This window comes from Lonchura striata, chromosome 1A, assembly GCF_050655825.1.
Source record: "Lonchura striata isolate lonStrDom1 chromosome 1A, ASM5065582v1, whole genome shotgun sequence".
Lineage (NCBI taxonomy): Eukaryota > Metazoa > Chordata > Aves > Passeriformes > Estrildidae > Lonchura > Lonchura striata.
The window spans coordinates 65,198,746-65,223,586 of record NC_140741.1 but is presented as its reverse complement, the minus strand read 5'-3'; the positions used below and the strand labels follow the sequence as shown (position 1 = coordinate 65,223,586).

The following is a 24,841-nucleotide window of genomic DNA, read 5'->3' as shown; positions in this document are numbered from 1 at the left end:
AATGATGTGTTATGGTTAGCAATAGTGTAAGTGAAAGTAGCAGCTTTGATTAGAACAATTTGCTTGCCTCTCAGTCTTCCTATTTCAGGAAGCCAGTACACTCAGGAAGACATTGTACTCAGGTTTAGTGCTTTCTTCTCAGACAAAAGAGCTGAAGATATATATTTTAGTGAATTAATTGAAATTTTAGACACCTCTATGCAGTGTATCTTTTTTAATTAGATGGCAATGACAGTATAGGAACTGCTCCCTCATCTTGCCTTGTGGTTTATTGGACATACAAGGCTCTCAGGCAAAGAGGAGATAAAGGTTTCAGCAAACAGTAAGTGAAATTTAAACTCCCTGAGTTAAGAAAATTGAAGAGATTTGAGAAGATGAAAATGAGATGGGAGTTTTGATGATGGAAGAAAGAAAAGGGATGTTTCTCAGGATGGCTGTGTGCAGGGATATGGTCTGAAATAAAGCTGCCATCACATTTTTTGGTAGAAGTCAGTGTTTAAAAAAAAAAAATCTGTTGATTATTACAAGAAGTTAAAAGTAAGAAAGGTAAGGTTCTTTTCTCAGCTGAAAGAACCTGCACACAGGTTTGCCTCAACATACCAGGAGGCAAATTAAAGTGGGATTAATTCCTAGCACTGTGATGTTTTTTTCCTAAAGAGAAGGAATTTAGTTCATACCTGAAGCAGGATTCTGGCTAAAGGGTCAGAGTCTGTAATTTCACAACAAACTAATAATAAAATGTATTTACAGACCCTGGTACACTTGTGTGCTTGAGTCACACAGGAGAAAATGTCTTTGCTCAGAGTGGTAGGAAGAGTGAGAAGATGGGAAGTGACAAATTTGGGTCTCTCAGAGGTTATGTAAGGCAGTGCCAGGGCAGGAGGAGCTGGGGCTGCCCGGGGTCAGTGCCTGGCTGCTGGGAGCTCAGCCCCACAGGTCAGCAAAGCCTCCATGGGGCTGACAGGGAAGGTGGCCCTTGCTCTTCCCATCTGCAAGGGCAGAAAGGTCACAAATGCTGAAGAAGTTGCAAGTCAGCCCCTTTTTGAGCCTCCCCGGGGCTCTGGGTCATGAGGAATGGTACCTTTACATAGAAAAAGATGCTCTTTAGCAAGGATGGAAAAAGGAAATTCCCAGAAGGCCATGGTTTGTCCTCTGGCACTGCTATCCTTTAGTTACTCCATGGCACTCCAGCCCAAAGACAGCTCCCAGCTGGGTCAAGCTGAGCACCCTGTTGATCACCCATTTCCTGAAGCCATCACAGCAGCATCTCACCCTGCCTGCTTCATTGGCTTGGAAAAGAGCCTGACTCTAGGAACAGGCACTTAACCTTCCCTTTGACCCATCCCCAGCCCACTTTCCTGAGAGCACTTTTGTTCCCACAGCCACCAGCCTTGCAGGACTAGAAGTTTGCAAACTCCCTCAAAGATTTTGCACAGACTGTCATGCATAGGGCTGGCAGGAATCTGTGACCTCCTGAAAAATAACAGGAAAGCACTGGAGAGGTGACAGTTTTCTCCGAAATAGAAAGGAGGATCTGGTGACTTAGCACAAAAGTACAAGGTCCTAAATGCCTCATTTACTGAGGGCAAAATTGTAGAGGACAAAAAGATTAGCACCAAAAGCAACCTTTGGAGGACTGCGATACAGAAAGTATGGGAAAAGGAATGGTCACAGGGTGTGGGTAGACATTACAGTAAATAGGTTCCAAGTGATGCTCTACAGAAAATAATTTTTTTTTCTATACTTGTCTTTTTCTGTCTCTGTGATTTCTTAATGGTTATTTTAAAAAATAATCAAAAGACAAAGTTGTGTAAGAGATACCAAAAAAAACTGTTAGTTTCATTTAACCAGAGAAGAAGAGTTAAGTAAACCAGAAAATGGGCAGTTAAGAATAGTTTCCAGGTAACCAAAAAATTATGTGAAGCACAAAGCAGAAAATGAAAATTGAAGTAGAAACTGGGGAGAAGCTATGCAATTTGGTTAAATTTTTGCATTTGAATTCTGACCTGTTACTAAAATTTTCTGAGCCAGACAAAAAATTGCAGGCAGCCTGGGAACAGTGCTCAGTGACAGTGACATTTCCTGACAGAGCAATTCTTTGCATATCACTTGTACTAATTGTATTCAATCTGACAGCAACAGTTTAACCCATTCACCAGGGGAATTGTCTTGCTGCTAGACCAGTGATCTGTGTTTTCATTTAGATGTCAATCTAGCCTTGTGCTGTATATTTTAAAGGTAGAATTAGCCTTAAATGATTGTACTAATATGATAAACACCATCTCCCCTTGAACTGTTGCACAACAGAATCTTAAAAAAGCAACTTGTTTTCTCCTGCAGAAAAACTTAGAAATCCAAAGGATTTTGCCTTTTTCAAAGCCAGGCTAAATGAAATCACTTATTTCCTAAGGCAGTTTTCTTTATTTGACCATAAAGGAAAATAATTTTGGGCATCAGAAAGTGTTTTGCCTCCAAATATATCCATAATGCTTCATGCAGTTGCAACAACTACAATCCAAGTGCCTGTGCCATTTTCTTCCAGTATGAGTGGATTTTTATTTTTTACATGAGAGGCAGGAGACCCTATCAGGCTGGAAGACAGAAACATCAGATGAAAATCAGTTAAATACATCCATTCATTGTAGAAATTATGCTGCCCATAGAAAACTTAATGGTGGGTGGAAAAGGAGAGAGATGAAAATCCTGTGTGACTGGCCAAGCTCAGAGGGTTGGAAGCTGCTTTAGATGCACATTTGGTTGTCCTTTGAAAACTGTCAAGCCTTATAAATACTTCCCAGGCCTTTTTCCCTGCTTCTACAATACTGCTAGCTGCTGCAGAAAATATCACCAGAATAAATCTTCAGAAATTACACCCTGCCACTGGGTTGTACTGAAGATGATGGGTGCCTGAATAGACTTTTGAAATACAACTACAGTAGTCACTAAATACAGTTATGGCGTAAAAACACTCACCTATGCAGGATAGGTTATTAATAGAAGGTGTGAACTTATTTGCAAAAGGGAAGAAAAGAGGAGAGGTAGGGAGAGCATCGTAGGTAACCTCCAGGACCTGAAGACCTTTAGCTTTTAATATATGGCTGTTTTCTGCGTGGTGCTATTGGCTTGAGTGGTGAATATTTTATATACCATGATAAGAATTATGGGAGTGGCCCACTCTTCTAAAAGACTGGGCAAAGAGAAGAAGAAGAAAGTTTGAAGACAGCTGCAGAAAAAAAAAAATCAAAACCAAAAAACTTAAATGCAAGAGAAAGGAGGAAGGTTTGTTAGAGAGATTACAGAAAGAAGGAAAACAGAGATGGGGAAAAATAATGAAGATAGTTTGTGTTTTGCAGAAAATTAATAGATGTTATCTTAAAAAAAAATCTAATTAATTGTTTGACATAACACAGAAAGCTACTGTGCATCTATCAATGGACAACTTTTGCAGAGCCATGCTGTGAAGACAACATTTACCTGTGAGCTCAGGCTCAATTGGTAATCTCAATTTCTTTAGATTAATTCTGATCTCTCTTCCCATGGACCCTTGAGAAATAAAGGCTGTAGAATACTCCTTGAGCCTTTAGTGATGATACTTCAATATTTTCCTTGCAGAGAGATGAGAAAAAACTTAAAGTAAATAACCAACATGATGGTGAATGAATCTTTAACTGAAAGTAATGGACATTGATCCAATGCAAAGTTCTTTTAATAGACCTTGTTTGCAGGCTCAACATTTACTTCATCAAAGTATTTACACCCAGGTAAGGGATCTATGTGTTACTGTATGGAAAGCAATGAGACATTGTAGTAATGTTTAACTATTGTCTAAAAATCCTTGCAGATACAAAAATATAGTATTAAATGCATGTATTCCCATGCCAATCCTTAAATGAAAGACAGATTATTTGAACAGGTTTAATTTTATGTAACTTCAGTCCTGTTAAAGAGGGTTGTCTAATTTTATGCTAGTCACAAAGGCTTCCTTTCCAGTAAATGGAATAAATAGGCATAGCTGAAAGATAAATAATCTGGCCTACTTTAGAAGCTATTTTAGGATGAAACGTATTATCTTTTGGAGGTGCTTGTTTCTCTTTGACAAGAATGAAGAGAACCGACTGTGACTGACCTGGAGTAATAAGTTTAACTTTTAGACCCCTCAAACATGGCAAATCAGTTGCATTCTTTGTCATATGAAGAAAGGTCAAAGTAAAACACCGGTATGCCAATAAGAAGAGTTTTAATTTTTTTTTTCACAAAACATGAGTTGTTGTGTGTTAGTAATTCAGATATGGAGTAATTCAAGAATCTGCTTTGTTCTGCCTTTGCTTTCTCACTGTTACCCACAGCTCTTGCTGGTCTGTGCTTCAAAAGCTATGTCATAGAAGTTTATGAGGAGTCTGAATATTATGTATTTATTTTTTTTTAAACAAGAATACTTTGTGGAGGATTTATATTTCCATATTTTGTATGCTCCGCTGAATAGCATAGTAAAGTTAAAAATATCTTCCAGTATGAATTTTTTAACAAACAAAATGTCTTTAGATTTTTCTGAAAATTGTATAAAAATAGAACAAAAAAAAAAACCTCAAATGTAGAACAGCACACAGAAGTGCAGCTTATTTTCATAGATGACTATAGATTGCTTATTGTTTGCTTTCACCTGGTGTCTAGTTTTGAACAGGTTGGCAGTAGTTTTCCAGAAGCTGTCCTGAACATTTGTAGCTGTATTTGAGTTGTGTGCTTCTCACAGTACACTAAAGATGATGTTTTGCTCATCTCTGGACATTTTCCCAGTGTTATGTGGAAGCATTCTTGTACATGGATCAAAATACGGTGTTTCCATATATATACAGTCATCTATTTTCCTTTAAATTTGGAGCTTGCTGTTGTGAAACACTGATTGTAATGAGCCCTGTTGTTTTAAGTAAATATTTGAGGTTCCATCTGAGCAGATCTCTTATTATGTGGCAAATGGCCTTGTTACAAACTGGCAATGAGATGCAGTGCAGAGCATGCACAGTTGTGGTCCAAATACATACAGCTGCATGTAATTCACTGCAGAAACTGAAAACCTGATAATGTCATTTGCATGACATCGTTTTCTCATTATATTGATCTCTTTTTTACCATTTTGAAGGTACAGATTTCTGCTAAGTAAACTGTTGGCTGTTTTAGTCTTTTTTAAAGGATTTTATTTTACTGTTCATTGAAAGGCCTTTAAAAACAAGAGCTACTCTTAGCAGAGCAACTGTAGTGTACCATGGTGATGTTAAAACTGTCAAGGACACTAAATAGCATCATAACATTTTGACTGAGTACAAGTGACTGTGCTGTAGTTTTGAGATTGTGGTTTGCAAGTCAAGTGTCAGTAGAGGTAACTCTTTAGCTACAAGGCTTTCAGTAAAAGACCATGTAGTGGATTGGCACTCAGGTAATGTTTGACTGCATCTTCACAAGTGGAGTGAGTTTTTTTTGCACAGCTTCTCAAAAGGGTAAGCAAATGTATTTTGGGTCCCTGTACTTCAATCTCTCTTCCTTATTAAAATCATTCAGATAAGGATAGAAGATGAGGAAGGGCTATTTATCTGGCCTGACATTTAAAAGAATTAAAAAAGAAAAAGGGCTGGCAACAAAAATGAATGCACAAATATCACCCCCAACTTCACCCCAAAAATACTTCACAGTTACTGATCAGAGAATAGTACAACCATATGCTGACTGCTTTGCTCTGGGCAGTCATCATTTCTACAAAATACCTGATGTTACCACTGTTTTGAACTGATATTTTTCACTTTTTTGTTTTAAACATGCTTTCAGGTATTTTCTTCTGATGTTGAACCCACCTGTATTTGAAATAGAAGAGGAAATAGAGCATCTCACATAAGAGATGTCTTAATAAAGAACATATGAGCAACTTCAGTTTTCTGTAGTCATCAATGGTGCTAATCAAGACTGCATTTTCTCACCTTCTCTTTAGACTCATGAGTCAATCATCTGGAGAAAAGTCAATAGTGTCAGCAAGGTGACAAAAAGTTTCTTGAGAAGTTTTGATATCTCAAAAGAAGATATTTTCCTGTAAACTGCCGTCAATTATATGTAACAGGTTTTCTAGGTACTATATTCAAGAGTCAAAATAACTGCAATTTCTCCTTCTAAGCAGTAAGTCTATATCAGGCTTTCAAAGGTATTTCAGTGAAGAGAAGTGAAAAGGGGATATGTTTTTCATGAAGTGAAAGAATTTTTTTTTTTTTTAATCACCACAAGCTTCCTCTAGACTTGATGGGAGTTTGAATAATCTTAGAGACAGTTTTAAGTGAGAGTGAAAAGGACCGTCAATAAAAAACTTCCAGCTAAGGGTAAAGTATTTTATGTATGTGGTATGATGTAAATGTCTAAATAGTCTGAGAGCTGTTGAAAGATGCAGAAGCTACAATAATCTTATCTCAGTCATATAGGAAGAAGAGGACTAAGGATTCTTTTTCAGAAATACATTGGTCTGTTTGAGAGGAAGATTCCAACAAGATCATGAAAAATTTTCCATTTAGATGAGTTCAACAAATAAAAATTTGAGACAGGATATTAACTTTTTGGGAGTTGAGGTTTTTTACGTTCTTAAGAAATAAATAACAGTTTTTATAAAATTATATATAAAAAACATAATAATATTTCCCCCTGCATTTTCAGACTATGATGTCTTAAGGACATATAGAAAAAGTGTCCTGTGATTTCTAACTGCTTTTGTTATTGAATAGACCATGTTGAAGACTTTAAGTTATGTCCATGTTTTTTAAGCAGATCAAATCTGGCTCTTGCACTCAGAGATTGCAATAAGAAAACTATGACTCTTGGAACAACAACAGCTACACCACAGGAGTCTTACTAAATCCTGACATGAGTATCATGTGTCTAAAATCTTAAAACAAATTATGAAATATGTGAGCAATGGAACACACCAAACGTGAAAAAATGTGTTTCTGTGAGCCACTCATTATATTGGTCCACTAGGGAGGCAAAGCTCTATGTAAAATTTCATTTTTTTATCTGTCACCCAGAACAAGAGTTTTGAAGGTGGATATTAAAGAAATACTGCTTTCTTGTGTGAGAAAATTTGTCATTCATAGTCATCCTTTTGTGAGGGCACCCTCAGCAGTTTTTCTGATGATACCAAGCTGTGCCATGTTGTCAACACTTGGAAGGAAGAGATGTCAACCATCAGCACCTGGACAGGCTTGAGAGGTGGACCTGTGTGAACCTCATGAGGTCAATTGTAAGGTTCTGCATGTGAGCTGAAGCAATCACAAGCACAAATACAGGCTGGGTGGGGAATAGATTGAAAGCAGCTCCCAAGTGAAACCCTGGAGGTCTGCATCCAGTTTTGGGGTTATCAACATAAGAAGGGCATGAACCTGTTTGAGTGAGTCCAGAGGAGAAAGCAAAGATTATCAGAGGTCTGGAGCATCTCTCCTATGAAGTGGCTGAGAATGATGGATCAATCTAGTCTGGGAAAGAGAAAGTTCTGGGGTAACCTTAGAGCACTTACCAGTACTTAAAGAGGGTTTTAAGAAAGGTGGAGAGGAACATTTTACAAGGGCATGTCATGATAGGACAAGGAGCAATGACGTTAAACTGAAAGAGGGCAGGTTTAGATTAGATATTAGAAAGAAATTCTTCATTGTCATAGTAAAAAAAAAGACTGGAGGTACTGGAACAGGTTACCCAGAAAAGTTGCAGTTGCCTCATCCCTGGAAGTGTTCAAGGCCAGGCTGGATGGAGCTGTGAGCAATCTGGTCTATTGGGAAGTGTTCCTGCCTATGGCAGGGGGTTTAGAATGAGGTGATCATTAAGGTCCCTTCAAATCCAATCCATTCTATGATTCTATGATCTTTAAAGCACTGATTGTTCATTTATTTGGTGTGAAACTTGTGATTGACTGTAGTAAAGACATGGCTATTCATTTAAGGTTGTGAAATTACTTTGCATCCTTAGTATTGCACTTATAAAAAATTCAATATATTTCTCTTATCTGACTTTGAGAAATTATTTTTTCAGAATTTGACTCATTTATAGGGCTTGGTATCAAAGTAAGAAACAACTGCCAAAAGTGCCAAAGGCTAGAGAGGTTAAAATGATGGCAATAGATTCTGGTAATCAGTATCTCTGAATATTAATTAAAATATAATGCAAAATACAATGTAGAATGACCAAATGGCCCAATATAAGTTTTGGGTAATGTTTCTTATAGATGGAACATCAATGACAATATATTGTCAAAGTCTTACAGTACTTCTTACAAGGAAGTAGCAATAATATGTGAACAAAAATAATAATATAATTAATGATAACATTAATAATATGTGTATCAAAAATAATCATAACTCCAGAAAACTGTTTTTGGACAAATTAGGCAGGTTTATTTTGTTTTATCCCATCTTGAATAGAAGGACTAGAAACATCTACTGCAAACCATTAGATCTACTGGAAAAATATTTACAAGATGCTTTAAAATACAGTATATCCAAGTCAAATGAAATATTATTGGTCTAGATATCTACTGGTACACTGCAGTCACACAAACAGACTTCAAAGGATTTCCTAGGTTATAAAAGAGCTATTCTTGTGATTGTGGAAACATCTGGAGATTACATCTGGAAGAAAGGCATTCTGAACAGATTAAAAAAAAAAGATTAAATTCTCTGAGAATGCACTAATAGGAAGCTCTACACAAGTAACTGTGAAATCAACGAGGATGTGAAATAGATTCTATATTTAAAATAATTCACAGAATTACTGCATGAGCTAATTAAAGAAGACTAGAGGGAGTTTTATTGCTTGGAGTGTTAAAAATTAGAGTGGATGAGACACTAGGGGGCCTGTTCAAAAACCTTTGAAACCTTTTGAAGTCATCCGAAACTTGTTCCTTGAATTTCAGCAGTTTTTGAGTCAACTGCACACAGCTGTGCTAAAAGAATTGCTCTCCATTGTTAAGCTAGGCAATACATTACTGCAAAGTATTTTCATTTTTTAACTTAGACTTGTGTGGGAGAATATAGACACATATTTTTATCTCTTGGAATGAAATTAGTTGCAATATGAATAGAAAAGAAAATAGATTTCACGTTTATATGACATAAGTTATATATTTCTGTATTTCTCAGCATTGGTAAGGGATGCAAACTCTGTACTTTTCTAAAACTCAAGATCTTTTGCTAATCAAGGTACAAAGATAAGAGTAAATTTTCCAAGCAGAAAATTACTGCTGAAGAAAATTTAGTAACTGAATTGGGAGTCAATAAAAAATGTAACTTTTTGTTATTGTAACTAATTAATTAGGTTGTAAAAAAGTGGACTATAATATGGAACCTAAGAGGAAGGAGCCATCTATTTCCCATAAGTTTTTCATGAGGTATTCCAACATTCTAGAATAAAATTTTTAAAATACTTTAAAATGGATGAGTACATTCCATTAGACTTGCATATTCATAACACAGTTGTTTTTTTCTCAATAAAGACTAGGAAAGCCCATGTGAAGTTTAACTTCTCCTCCTGTAAGTCTTGCAAAACTGTTTTATAGGTAATAATAAGTGTATTCAAAAATTCTCTCTTTGTGCATATCTTTACATATATTTACACTTGCATGTGCAAATATATTCATGTGCTCCCTGAAAAGCCAGGTGGGTGGAAATTACTCTTCCAGTCTATAATGTAACATCAGAACTGGGTGAGAGTTTTAGCCATGTGTTTTTGGAAATGTCTCCGTGGTCAGTGTAAATGCTGACCCTTAGCTGTGACAGGTTGAGAACAAACTGGAGGAGGGCAAAACCACTGGCCAAACACCAGCTCCTGCTCCTGTGCCAGTGTCCAGGGGGATCTGCCTGTAGGAGTCCACTCTCTGGAGCCAAGCCCATGTGAAACAGCAAAACAAAAGTGACTGATACCTCTTCACTCGAAATCCCTTCTGCACTACAGCTGCTACAGAATTCCTAACTGTTCCACTTCTGTCTAAAATGCCATTGATTTATATTTCTAAATAACAAAATTCCATACCTTCTAGCAATCTAAGAAATGAAACTAGCATTTTGAAAGTCATTAAAAGATTGCAGTTTGGGATGCCATTATGTGACTTAGAGATCAGGGCTAAATTTGTGGATTTTTTTTTTTTTTCGGGTAATAGTTTTCTACTCTGTGGAGTTAGACCCTCATTCAACTTGTTAGCTTTGAATTCCATTCATTGAGCACCATTCATCTGTATCTTCTTTTCCAAGATTTAAAAGGGAAAAGATTTTTATTTACCAAAGCTTGAGTACCCATTTAAAACACCTAAAAAGTTGCAGTTTAAAAGAATTTCAAGTTGATCCACTGAAAGTTACAATTTCTATTGATCCATGTATGATGAATTTGTGTCTCTATGTCTTGAATAATCCACTCAGTAGTTTCCACTCAAGCAAAACCAGGTAAACAAAGAAGTGGAGCTGAAATCCATGACAATGATGTTTTAAAAATATCTATACACATCATTTTATTGTGAGAGTTTTTACTGATTACATTTTTTTATATCTGTATTTCTCAGAGAGAAGTAAATGAAACTTTTATTTTTTTTCCCAAAGATTAACACAGCAGTTTGATTGGTTTAATCAGTGGGTTCCACAGACAAGGTATGCAGACAGAAAATACTCCATCCCCAAAAGCTTATTTTATATTTTTCCTCTAAAGTCCTACTTGGCAATAGAGGCTGTTAAAAAAATTAACAAAAAATTTGTAATTGATGCAAATTCAGCACTATAAACTTGAAATTAGTCAGAAGAAAAAACCTCTTAAATTCTGTCTTTTTATTGTAACTAAATACAGAATTAACAATATTTGCAAGAATCATTTGAAATCAACTGAAATATGGTACAACATAAACTCAGGTTTAGTGATCTTAAGATATCTGTTTATGTTTGTGGTACAAAGAATAAAATTAAAATTCCAGTGCTGTTCATATTTTTTTAGAAAGAACTCTTTTAGAATTATAACAACATGAAAAAGTGATATGAACATAGGATAACTCTGTAAGGGAGGCCAGACACTGAGTCCTGACAAAATGGGTTGAAAGTCATTCTGATCTTTTGGCCATAAACGATCCCTGGTGAATAGGATTTGACATCAACTTTTGTCAGTGACTTGGTTTATATAACAAAAAAATTACAGACTAGACAGAAATGGCATGCTCCACTCAGGGAAAGCTTAGGGGAAGAAAAGAACTATAGGCATTGCATAATTTCTCTTCAGTGCATAATTTCTCTTCAGATAAGTTACATGAAGGATGGGCTCCATACAGTCTTGCAAAAAGCCCAGGACTGGCAGTCCCTGGATTGGCAGCACCCAGGCAGAGCTTGGACAAGGTATAATTGAGTATTGACATTAAAGAGAGCATGGGAAATATTCCCCTTTCTTTGACCATTACAGGAAAGACACCATGATGAACAAACTAGGTTTGATAAAACATTCATATGCCAAAACAAACCATTACCAATAATTTTTGCTAATGTTCAAAGCATCTCTGCAGTGTTTCCAAAGGTGCATCACAGACTACTTAGTGTTCCATGCTGTGCATGAATGCTGTTAATTATTTTTTCTTTTACTATCTATCCATAAGTAGGCTAGAATGAATCTTCATTTAATATGCACTATATATTGATATATATTTATGAGGCCCTATTTTCTTCCAGTATGTTTCACTTACCTAAAACTGAAACTATACTGTTCTACTGAAAAAATACCCCAGAAAACAAACAGACAAAAATAAGCAAACAAACATCCCCCCAAAACTTCTATGAGAACAAAAATATTTAAAAAATGGTAATCATTTATAGTATTCTAAAGTTTTTACTTTTACCCGAAGTTTTTCATCTCCAAAGATCAGGCTTTAATAATATCTTTTAAGTATTTATAGAATATTTTCTGCTTAAGCAATCAAAATATTGTGAAAAGATTTAAATCAGGATTTCTTTGGGAATATGTGAACGTGAAAATGTACTAAGTCACATAAATTTCCTGAGGTCACATGAAAAGCTAGTTGAAGACTTAGGAATAGACCAGGCATTGTGTTCATAAATTAAGACCCTTTGCTGCCAGAATTTGATTTTAAATTCATTAGATATAGGATTTTCCCCAGTTTTTGTGAAAGAAAATATTTTCTATGTAGATGGGAAAATAATTTCAGTACAATTCATGATCTTTCAGAAGTTTCTTCTTTCTTTTTTTCTGAGATATGAAGATTTTTGCAGCATCATAGAAATTATTGCATGCTATAAGGTTAAAGTACTTTGCATGTCACTACCAGAAACTTAATCTAAATATTATAAAAGGCTTTCTTTGGTTCATGAGCTGACAGATTTAAGGTTTTATTTTTGTTAGTGCAGTTAGTGACAGTAGATATATTAATAACCAGATATTTGAAGAGTACGTTATTTCAAAGTTCCAGTAAGATTTGCAAATTTATTTTACTTTTTGCTATCAAGGCATAGAAAACTTTTGACCCAAAAAAAATAATTTCTAGTAAGGCATATAATAAAATTAAAGCAGTGTCTTAGAATATGACATCCAAACAAATAAACACAGAGATGAATTGTGTATCAGATTTCCTCCAGGGCTCAAATGTATGAGCATGGAAATTTGCTAATGCAACTTGAATGATTAGTTCCTGTAACTCCCTAAGTTATTTCAAAATTTATTTTCTGTGAGGAAATGCTATTTTTATATGAAATGAGTTGGATGAAAAAATCCTTATGAAGAAGGGTGGAAGCTTATTTTACAAAATGAAACTTATATTTAATTATGTTATTCTTCATCCGTTCTAAAATTTAAAAAACTGCAAACATAAACATTTATTTATTGCATCAAAAGTTTCAAATCAATTTTCTCAAGGAAGGTAAATTTAAATTCCAATTTAACTCTGTAGAAATGTCTGTGTTATGTAGTAAAGAAAGGAAGTGGAAAATAGTGCAAAACTCATTATGTCTCAGACATCTAACATTGCTTAATGATACTACTAGTAGTTTTATAAATTCTCTTCCTATTAGATTTATGGATTGTTTGCTAATAATTTCAGATTATATTAGGCATTTATTTCTGCAGTCCTCATTTACAGTGGTCTGTTGCCATTCACACTTCAATATATAATTGCCTCAAAGAATAATTTTCTGTATTAACCGAGAGGTAACTGAATATTTTGTGAGATTGCAAAAATCATTGTTAGCTTCTGTTTATTACAATAATAAAAAGTCTTGATAAATATAGTGAGGGAAATTTAGAAAATTGCCTCCATCAAATAAGACTGTCTTTATGCACATCTAATTGGTCAGAGACATCTAACATTCTTCCTCAGCAACATAATGTTATTTGCACAAAGATATTTTTCTAGCCTTAGACATTATCTCTCTGAAAATTAGTAGCTGATAAATTAGGTGCTGATGGGGAGCCAACAGAGTGCAGTCAACTGTGAGTGTGAAGATAGCACTATTTGCATTCCTTATTATTCATAAAGAATAATGGGACGCCCACACATCTGACATGATTAGAACACATGAACAGTAGATTAAAATCATTCTGTATTAAATACAGAAAATTAAGTTGAAATGAAAACACATTTTGGCCATTGTAAGAAAGTGATATTTGTTCAGTATTTCCTAGCTGATCTCTGTGTTTCTGTGCCAGTTGTCTTTTCAAGCAATAGAAATATTTACCTTTTGCTGGAAATTCTTTGCTTTAGATTTCAGTACAACTTACTGCCTAGGATTTACATTAGAGACCCTAAGTCACACTGGAAGTGAAAATTCAGAGGTGATATTTCTCCCTGGCTTGCTTCTTGTTTCTTTTTTTTTTGGTTTTTTTTTGTTTGTTTGTTTGGGTTTTTTTGGGGTTTTTGTTTTGTTTTGTTTTGTTTTTGTTTGTTTTTTTTTTTTTAATTGTGGTATTAATTATTTTAACATGAATTTCTAATTGGAAAGGTTATTATTGAAGTTCATGCATCAGTCTTAGAAGGCGGCTGAATCCTTATATTCTGCTAAGCAAATGTAAATATTCCTGTCCTTAAATAACTACACATAGCAATGTTCAATGTTGCAAAAAATAGGACAAGAGAAACCTAATATGCCTGGAAAGATACTTGTCTTGAAGCTGGTGTGAAAACTCACAGGAGTCAAAGGATGTATTTTGGATCAGCCCTGTGCTACTGTAATCACAATATATACCCAGACGTGTGTTACTGCTTTCATTTAACTTGCAATTTTCACAAGTCTTGAGTTTCTGTGAGAGCTTTCAAGTTAGAAGAAGTTAATTGGCCTTTTGTGACAGAAGTCTGATTGACACAAATATATATAATATCTTTGTAATCAAAACATCCAATCTCTACAATCAGATGCTGAAATTCCACTAGACACTTACTCTGATACTTACATTGGTATGCTGTAAATCAGTAATAATTACACTAAAATTCCACTGATTTGGGTATCTTTTCATGAGTAGACACAATTAATCATCTGTTCACTCTGCCTGTGATCCTGGTTACTGCTCAGCTGTGGTCCAGGTGCCAAGGAGCTGTATTAGAGTGGTAAGGCTAAGGTTATAGACCTATTTCAAAATCACACAGCTTCTGGATCAGGAAGCTATAGAAACAGTGTTTTTGTTTAATTTGACAAGGTCTGTCATACTGCTTGAGCAAAATTTTTAAACACTTTCCAGGAAAGTGAGAGTGGATTGCAAGAACGGCAGAGGGGATTGCAAATTAAACCACAATAGTTAAGGGTTAGGCATACTTAGCTTCTGAGAAACTTAATGAACCTTTATTACATAGTTTCTATGATAGCAGAAGAAATTTGGAGATGGCAAGTGCAAAGTAAAGAATGCTAAAATACATATTTGAATTATCTATATACCTCACTGGGCCTGAAGATGTGGAAATTGCTCCTGCTGAGGAACAAGGTACCATTTAATGGAGTTTTTGCTAATAATTCTGTTTAGAGCACAGGAACTTTCAAATAGACAATCACATTAAGGAGATCAAAGGCTAACTGGAAAATAAAATGCAGAGTATTCAGTATCATCTTATCAGTTTAAATTTCCCATGCTAAATTTTAATCACCTCATTGAAGAAAAATTGAAATAATTTTGAAGATCAAAATAAATAGGAACAGAAGACTTTGAAAGTAATGAAGAGAACTTGGGAAGTCTGATGCTAACTTGTGTACACAAGCAAGATGTAATAGTAAGAGGTAATAAATTGGAAGTACTGACAATGTAACCATAGCTTCTATTGTATTTTTTACCTTTATACCAAAAAAAAAAGGAGAGTACTCATTAAAACTGATGATAGTCACTAATATTGAATGATAAAATGTTATATTATTTTCTATTTTTTTTCCTTTGTATGACATCGAATTTGTTTTTGAATAAATTGTGTTTTGGAGTTGAAAGTATTAAAAAGCACAAGAAGACATACATGTGACTGAAGAATATCAGTCACTATGACCATAGTCATATCAGATAAAGCATGTCCTTTTGAGAAGGGATACAGACTCGTAGATTTCTGAGTATAGGACAAAACATTAATGGCATTTTTTTGCCTATGGGCTGATTGCTTCATAATTGTCAACTACAGAGTTCCCTTCACCTTCATTTGAAGCATGAGGTGATGGCCTCTGTCAAAGATGGGATAGTGGATTAGATGGATAATTGGTCTGATTCATCATGACAGCTCAAATTATTCTATGCAAAGTCAGAGTAAATAAGAAAATCAAGCTTGTACTTTTGTCTGAAGATGGAAGCAGCTGTCTAGTGGTGGGGTTTTGTGGGGAGGCTAATTCTTGCAAGCATTTCTGCTACACCTAAATAACACTGAAGTGAGAATTTCTGGAGATTGCTCCAAAATGCAATTCCTTGTAGAAGTAGGTTGTGCTAATTTAAGTTCTGGAAAAGGTTTAAAACTGTATGAGCGAGGCCTTCTGCCTGCAGTAATATACTTTTCTGTGCTGCAAGCCTCATCACCCAGGCAAAATGCACCAGTAGGTGTGGTAATATTCCTTCTGGCATCTGAGCTACTTGCCTTTGACCACTGAAATATGTGTGTGATCCCATATTCTGCTGTGTGTACTTATCCTTGTGGAACAAACATCACAATCCACTTAGACTGGTTATAGACATTTTAAGCCTTTTAGGTCCAATAGACTGATAAGATAAAAATAGATGTGGCTACCTTTCAACGTCTACATGATTACCAGATCTGTGTAATGAAGTCATCTCTTCATTACAGAAAGAGCAGGAGCAGTTCTTTTTATGCTCAATGGTGCTTGAAAAAAAGAAGAGTCCTTTCCTTCTTTCTTGGCTTGCTTTTGGTTTTCAAGGAGAGTATGCACAAACAACCCCGAGTTATTTAATGAATGCAACAACAAACTTTTCCCCCATGCAATCTCTATTGTACATCAGGACACAGAGAACATTTTGTTTATCTTCCATGTTCTATTGCTTTTTTTGTGTCTTTTTTTGCACTTTTTAGGGCAGCTGTGGTCACTGGAAGGACAAAATGCTGATTGCAAGATGAAGGGAAGCTTAGAAACAGAAAAGGAGACTGTTTCTGTGAAGAGACAGAATGTATGGATAAAAAAATTATAAGGCTCATTCTCAAAACAATGTATCTCATATTTTCAATAATGACTAATATTGTGAATTCTGCACTCCTCTAGTGTTACCTTTTGATCGAGGTTGATTACGTATTTTAGACCACTTCTAAATATTCTGGTATGATTTGGTTAGTAAAAGACTTCTGTGGAAAAATAACAGAAAAATAACATTTTCTGAAGACTGCTTGTCAAGGAGCAAAAGTGGAATGTGACTGTAGAAATATGAGGTCAAATGGTCTTGACCACCATGAATTTACAGCAGTAGCTTTTAAAGCAGCACTTAGCTCCTAATCACTAATGCCAGACATGTTGTACATCAAGAGATCTTGAGCACGTCATGAATTTCTTGTGTGCATTTCTATAGATAACTGTGTGATGGCCCTTTCAACCCTGTGCTTCCTGGGGCCGTGGGGCACCTGGGGCATCTTTAAACCACATCTAAGTTGTACAAGTTTTCCAGTCTGTCAAACGGGGTCCACTGAGTCAGCTCTTTGGTCAGCTGAACAGCAACAGTCCTGCTGGGGGACCAGGGAAATCAGAAACACACTAGATGGATTTGCTTGTACTCAGTGAAGGCTGAGAATAATGCATGGCATGCAAGAATGATGGAATAATTTTATGCATTGGATTTCCCATCTTCTTTACATAAAGTCTGCTGGTTTTTATTTAACTAGTTTCAGATCTAGTTCCAGTTTCTGGTTTTTGTTTTGCTTTTGTTAGTTGTGTGTTATGTCATGTCTTTAGCTAGACAGTGTACCTACAAAGGTTAAAATGGTAAAGAGTCCTCTAAGCAAGAAGGTGGTAGTGCTTTGCTTTGCCTTGCTCAAGATGTAGCTTCTCTGGAATTATTTTCCAATTCCCAAAATACAGGCAGTTCCAAGAAGAAATGTAAGTACAAAATATGCCAGTAGCACCCTACACAAAGGTGTCTTGGACTCATTTAATGCACTTATTTATTAGTGCTTTATTTTTAGCGTTTTCAGACTTTATAGTGCTGGTGATTGAAACAAATCCTCCTGTTGATTTGCCATATTCTTCCATGTAGTGTGTGGGTTTTTATGGGAAACTTTGACCAGGAATTGCAGTGATATGGAAGGCTGCTCAGATCATGCAGTTGAAAGTGGCAATTCAAATGTCAAGCACTGAGTGAAAAACTGATTTCCACAGTTTCATAATTAAGCCCTTTCTTATGCAGCCTTGCTCATTTTGTGGTCCCAGGTGTGAGAAGCAGCTGGTTGGCTGAGTTTGTGTGAGTGGCCAGCTGTGCCTGGCACGTATTCACACAAGAGAAAATTGCAATGAAAAGATGCATTACCTAAGAGAACATACTGTGTCCAGGTTAGTATCACACCCTGCCTTCCAGAGCAACCAGATGAGCCTCTGCTTTTCAGACCAATTAATACATGAAATGTAGTAGTTCCACAGACTCCTCTACATGCCCTAGTGTAGGGATGGTTCAAACAGCAGATAAAACCAATCTGGGAACCCAAAATGGCATTTTATGCATAGACTGAAATATGCATCTACTTTACATATAAGTGTATACATCCAGTTTGTGTCTGAGTGGCACAACTTGACATCCATACGTAAATGTTAAAAATCTGTTTGCAACTAGAAGTTTTTCAACATGTAGCATGATACTGCCCCAGGATTCACTGTGATAATAAAGTCTTCATGTGACAAGATTTAGATTTATCCTAAATGAATGAATTGTATTTTATCTTGGAAATGTTAATATGATTAGGGAAAAAAAAAAAAAGTGTTTATGTCAGTGTAACTAAATGCCCGTTTTTCAAATGATGATAACATGGTTTTCTTGTATTTTTAGGAAAAGATACAACTATGTAAAATGACAGATTCTGTATTTTTAATTATCCTTGGTTGCAAATGCTGGTATTAAGGTTGACTGATGCACATTGCACAAATATGATGCTTTAAACTATGGACCAAAACACAAGTAAATGGTTTCATGTGTAATAGTAATGAATAATCCTGGACAAGCACCTGCTTTCCAGAAATACAACCTTTAGGCTATACAGTTTCGTGCTCTTGCTTTATTAGACATTCTCAAAAAGAAAAAAATTCCTTCTCAATTATTAAATGCTCCAGTCAGACAACAAATTAATACACTGGATAAGGAGGCAGGAGAATATATTTCTTTCCAATATATCTCTCTATAATCTGAGTTTTGAGACCTACGTACAGTCTGTAGGTAAAATAACTCAGGGTTTTTTGTTCGTGATCTTGTTTCACAAGTATACAATATTTTCAAAAATGTTGTAATTTTAGAAAGGTAAGAGATGTAATTTGGATGATGAAGAAGAGTCAAAGAAGAGAATAATGGAGTGAAAGTTTGTGATAGGTAGACGAATAAACCTGAGCTGCTAAAGCTGAAGATAGGCAAAAATGAGGTTGGAAATAGTAAATAAATACTGGACATTGATGGATCAGGAGTTTACAGAGAAAGATGGAGGACAAGAGATGATTCTGAAGGAGGTCAAGTGCATCCATCGAGACATGGAAAAAGAAACAAAGCAAGGTTGAGCAACTGGTAAATGGACGAGTTGATCCATGACCAAAAATCAGTCTGGGAGGTAGTGCTAAGGAGTTGAAGGGGATGTCATTGCAGCTGCACCAAATACTCAGTATGAAAAAAAGAGGTTTGAGTAGAGGAAGAGTCTAGTCAGCATTATTTTTTCTCTTTATTTTTCTCAGTCTATGTAAGCTTTGAAATATTACATGTATCCTATCTATAGGCTGTGAATTTTGGCCATGTCTATAGTAGGTACAGTTTGATTCCTAACTCTTTTTCTTTATTTGAGTACTCACTCAAATGGATTTAGATTTATATGTCCAGATATATATTTAAGGATATTGAAGCCAGTAAAATCAGTTAGTAAACTGCAGTTTTTTCTTCTTATATTAAAAACACTGAATGCTAAAGCTGTCATCATCACACAGTCACGGCTGAGACATCATTATGGAGCTGTAGGCTCAGGAATTAATCTTTTTGAGAGCTTAAAGAAATTATATGAATAAATCTGATCATAGAAGAAAGTTTTTATGTGGATGGATGGGATTTATTCATTATAGGCAGCCTCATTTGACTTCTGATTTTAAAGACAATGTCCTTGTCTGAAACATGAAGAAAATCATGTTAACAAGGTTTGTCCACAAGTGTCATTTAGCTGTAGGAAAAGATAAACTGAGTCAAAGGCTTTCTTCTCCTGGAGCTCTACTTCAGGGACTCAGAGACTTTGGAGACATGTTCGAAGGTGAACTGGCATTTTTTTCAGAGTATACATTGTCACTGCTTCTTTCCTTTGTTGTTTCATCTTTTTTCTATATTCCTGGATTATAGAGGGCAGATATAATTTGGTTTTCAGAGTGTAATTAGCATACCATTAAAAGTGGCCCAATGCTTTTGCCTCAGACAGAGGCAGAAAGGAGCACTTAATGTTTCTTTGCAAGTTCAAGAGTTAATATCCTAAATATGGGCCTGGGAAATGTTTTCCTAAAACACACTACTCTCAGACTGCATATGTCCCATGAACTCTTGTGCCACAGCTGTGACTGACCTCCACAAAGTCTCATCAGACATTTGCATGAGCTCTAACTACCCTTAATTTTGTTAAAAAGAAAGAGATTCAGAGGGGTAAGTTACTAAAGCCAAAAATTAAAAACAAACAGCAGTTTATCCTGCAATGAAAGCCAGTGCCTGACAAATAAAATTACAGCAGCTATAAAAGAAAAGTGTCCCAGTCTACACAGTTAATGATATCTTTGGTAATTAAGTTACAAAACTAGTGTAAACACTGCAACTCCTTAGTTATAGCAGAGCTTGTAAAGTGGTTTTTTCTGGTCTATTTTCTTTCTGAGTGAACATATAATAGGTTTATTGTTTAAGTTGAGAATAAACTGAATTACAGCATTAAGCCCTTAATTATTTGACCATTTGGAGTACAATTAAACATCTCTAAAAATTGTTTGGTAGTTTAGTTAGCACTTCCAATTTAAAGGAAAAATTGAATGATATTTTAATTCTAATTTACTTAAATAGCCAAATCAAATCTTGCTGTGAGCACTTATCAAAGTTAATCTCCACTTGTGCTTTTTATAAATTGGGAAAACCAGCTGTATTCAACCTGTTCTTTAAACCTGGCTGTCTTTCAGTGGTAGTGAACAAACATCTGGTTGAATAGGTATTATCTTGAAATAGAGTATATTTAGTATAATTAAGAAAAAAAGTACAAAAAGCCTACTAAAACTTTGAAAGAACAGAGGATATGGTAGTAATCTTGTATTAGATTGTCTTTCTTGCAAGTGTCTACGTTCTGAGATATGTTCATGGGCAGATTTTTGTGATTTGGTATGTTTTTGGCATAATAGCCCATTTTGATGTTACCTGGTTGTAAGATAGATATAAATTAGCATCTAGCTGTAATTTGATTTTATTCTCTCTCCATTTCCTGCATGGTTCTATTTCAAACTGTGTTTCAAATAAACTGTGTATGCAGCAAAGTTGTCTGGCAAAAAAATCTATGGAGCCAAGGTGGTATTTACTACCAGATAATTTGATCCTTTACCTTTTACATCATTTTGAGCTCTTCTTATCTTAGTTTGCTATCAGTTACACTCCACAAGTTAAGGTGAAGTCACCCATATTTTCATGAACATAAATAGAAAACCAGAACTTATCTGATGATCGAGGGAGTTATATAAATACTTACTGCATTTTATTTTTAAAGAGCATTGCATTGAATAACTTCTGAAAGATGAGGTGTTGTATTTTTTATCTGTATAATGCTGACCAGTTTCTTAGCTGATAGTTGAATTTATTTCAATTTGTTTGAATACAGAAAAAAAAGCCAATATGACAATAATATTTATTTAGACTGCATTGACCGTTTAGCATTGAGCAATATCTGTAATGTAACTCTACCCAGGATAATAGAAATATTTCAATATACCAATACGCTTAAAGTTTGATCCTCCTCCATGTGAATTTCAACATTTCAATAGTTTCTGTGTTTAAGTACAGAAATCTTAGACAATTTAGTCCCATGCCAAAACTATGTAGGATGAAAGGGAAAAAAAGTGAAAATTAAAATCAAAATGCAAAAGCAAAATAAATGAATGCAAAAAACTCTACAAATCTCTTTTTCAGACTGAAAATATTGGTTAGAGTTGCTATTTTAGACATGCACATATAGAAGTCTAAATAGAATAAACCTGTCTCTGAATTTTGAGTTGGCAAGTGTGAATAGTGGCTATTTTTCCAATTCTGTCAAAGCAGACCACAGTAGTAAGAGCAGAATATCTTTTCAGTGTAAATGGCTATGACAGCCACAAACAGGCACCCTAACGTGGTACCCACAGTTGTAGTCAACAGCTACTGCAATCTGTCCTCTACAACACCTCCTTTGATTTTCGATTATTTCACAGCTTAAGGCACCACCAGGCAAGTTGTTTCCTCCTCAGCAGGAGCTGCTGCAGCCTGTTGTGCCAGTGCTGTGAGCTGTAGTGAGGCTCAGGGTCACTGGGAAATTGAGAGATGGCCAGAGAGGAAAAAAAAACGTAGGTAGGAGGACAGAAGGGAAAATGGAGCAAAATGTCATTTGTGTTGGATAGGATTGTGTTGGTGCCCTGGTACAAATCAAAAATCCCTGGATGTGCTCAGATAGATTTCCAAGTGATCAGGGCTCACCTGAAAAAGGGGTAGAGTTGCTAGACCACAACAGAGGCTACTGACCTTTACAAAGGATTACTCCAGAATTCTTACATCTTTCTTTTTAAATTAAAAATAAAGGCAGGGGAGGTAAAAAAAAGGAGAGAGAGAGAGACTAGAATTTATTTTATGTAGCTCATTTCTGAGATCCCTTTTTCAGTTCACAGTTTTCTTACATTCTTTATTCTGATTTGTTAGTGAAGTTCCTAACAGACCTTGGATTTAATTGTCTGTTCTTTGTGTCTGTGTTTAGTTGGAGCTTTGTTGCCTTCTTGTGCCCTTGCTATCAGAATTCCATCTTACCCATTAATGTATCACTTGCTGCAGCTGAGGTGGTAATTGAGATAGATCTGTAGGACTCAGTCACAACGGTGAGACACAGACACAGTGAGGACTGAGAAGCATTCTCATACAGCTTGGCTACTGTCCATCACTTTCACATCAGTTTCTCTCACATTTCTACTTAGGGGATTTTTTGTGGCCAGATATTACCTGTTATGCCCATTTGAAAAGGGCACAGAATGATGCCCCATGGATCACCAGTGATTGGTTTTAGTGCTTGACCTGAAAAGCACTGAGAAAGCAATTGTTTTTCTAAGCCCTGCAGATGGAAGATTTGCTGTTATTTTAACTGAACAGAGGAATGGGCTGTATGCTTACCATGCTGTGTACCTCAGAGACAGCTTTAGTACCTGGAAATGTTCAGGGAAGCTGACTGAGGACACTTCTGATGTTCTCAGTACCCATACACTGCTGTGAAGACTCTTTAGAGATACTCCCAGAGTACTTCTGACAGAGGATTTAGACATCCCTTATATCAGCCATTTCTAAATTCATTTAACCTTGACATCACCTTCCTTCAGTTTATATGGCCAAGCACAGTAATTCTTCAGCTGTAAGAGGTCACATCATAAATTTGTTGCTTAAACAGTTTTTTATTGTTGGAACAGTCTTTTTTTTTTTTTAAAACTTTGTATATGAAAAAATATGGAAAATATTTTCCCCAATATGATAAATATTTTTTTTTTTTGAGCCATGTGTTTATATTTCTTTGCCTCCTGGTGACTTTCTTCTTTTGTTATTGGTTAAGTTGACATAACTGCTACAGACAGAGTAAATTATGCCATTGTTTGAAGGAGTCTCACAGAAGGCTACTTCTACAGCTGTGGTCTTATTTTTGCTTTTGCATGTCCATTTCCATTGATATCCCCTCACACCTGGCCAAAGCTCTTCACTTTTCTATTGTAACTTTTACCTGGAGAGTACCTTAAGAAAGGTGAAAAGTCCTGTTTTAGATATATTTATTGTATGTTCACTCTTTTGTGATCATGGTATTACCTCTGGAGATCATCCAGTCCAATCCCTTGCCAAGGCAGGATCACCCAGAGCAGGTGACACAGGAACTCATCCAAGTGGGATTGGAAAGTCTCCAAAGAGGGAGAGTCTACAACATCTGTGGGCAGCCTTTTCCAGTGCTCTGCCACCGTCAGTGTAAAGAGGTCCTTCCTCGTGTTGAGGTGGAATTTCTCGTGTTTATGTTTACAGCCATTGTTCCTTGTCCTGTTGCTGGGTACCACTGAAGCGTCTGGCACAATCCCCTTGTCACTTTGAGATACTGATATGCAAGAATGTCTTCTCCAGACAAAACAGGGCCAGCTCCTGCAGTATCTCCTCATGAGAGAGATGTTCCAGGTTCCTAACTGGCTTTGTGGCCCTCCACCAAACCTGCTCCAGTAGCTCCTTGTCTTTCTTGAGCTGTGGAGATCAGAATTGAGCACAATACTTCAGATGTGGCCTCAGTAGGGCAGAGCAGAGGGCCAGGATCACCACCCTCAGTTGCTGGCCAGTTTTGAGGTTATAATTTGGGGTTATTCCTCTTCAGGTGCCAGACCCTTTACTTGCCCTTGCTGAACCTCATCATTCTCTCCACCCAGCTCTCCAGCCTGTCCAGGTCTGGCGGAATGGCAGTGCAGCCTTCAGGTGGATCAGTGACTCCCCATAGTTTCATACCACTTTCAAACTTCCTCAGAATGCATTCCATCCCTTCATCCAGGTCACTGGTGTTCAACACGTTGAATAAGACTGGAAACAAGCTGAATAAGACTGAAACAGATTGAATGAGACTGGATAGTGATCAGTCAGAGCTTTAGGTTGCATGGCTCAAAGTTTCTGCTATGATTTTTCTTCGTAGCCTTATCTGTACAGAAGACAACGATCACAGATCCCCCCTGCCTGCATGTGTCTGTTTTTCTGGGTTCCCTTCAAAAACTTTTGAACTTGGTGTATTATAACTGAATGTGACAGGAGTAGAGGAGTCTAATTAATTAAATAATTAGATTTCCACAGATTTATAAATGTTTTACTTAGGCATCAAGGTCAATCAGTCACAAGACTCTTCTATAATGAATTATGTTTTATTAGTTCCAGTGACGTCAGACCTTACTGTTGTCTTTCATTA

The 24,841-nt window shown here is 36.0% G+C and overlaps 1 protein-coding gene across 21 annotated transcripts in view; it reads left to right on the top strand.

Moving 5' to 3' along the window:
- Window positions 1–24,841, top strand: part of MAGI2 (membrane associated guanylate kinase, WW and PDZ domain containing 2) — a 696,944-nt gene that overhangs the window by 266,254 nt on the left and 405,849 nt on the right. The window lies entirely within an intron of this gene.